We start from the raw sequence: 494 nt of genomic DNA, 5'->3' as shown, positions 1-494 counted from the left end.
AAGTGTACGTCTCGTGACCCCCGCGTCGATAGCCCCCGGGGTTCGGGAATTACGGGCGGTTAAATTCGCGGTCGGTTGCTGACCGATCTGGCGATCCCTGGGGGCTACCGACGCGTGGAGGGTGGCGTTCGAGAGGGCTCCTCAAGCTGAAGGGATCATTCAAAGGGCATTAAAGTGCGCGAGACGTGAATTTATATTTATTTACAGAGGTATATTATGTCACACTTCACACTTCTCTAGTAAGTTTCATCTGTGTGTGAAGACAGTAGCGCAAATCCATGAATGAATGTTCCAAAGTGAAATAAACTTAAACGAAATAAAGTTGAATGGAATTGAATTGAAATAAATAAAGTTGAATAAACTTCAACTTTATTGTTCAGTGCACTGATGTCAGACTCATTTTGGATAATAAAGTTTGTTAAATTGTTAAATGCCCTGCCTCCATTACATATCTTTGTCACGTCATTATAAGTGATCACCACATTTGAGTGATC

The sequence above is a fragment of the Sinocyclocheilus rhinocerous genome, unplaced genomic scaffold (assembly GCF_001515625.1).
Source record: "Sinocyclocheilus rhinocerous isolate Xijiao unplaced genomic scaffold, SAMN03320098_v1.1 scaffold3516, whole genome shotgun sequence".
NCBI lineage: Eukaryota > Metazoa > Chordata > Actinopteri > Cypriniformes > Cyprinidae > Sinocyclocheilus > Sinocyclocheilus rhinocerous.
The sequence above is the reverse complement of the archived record's forward strand: the minus strand, read 5'-3'. Positions refer to the sequence as shown.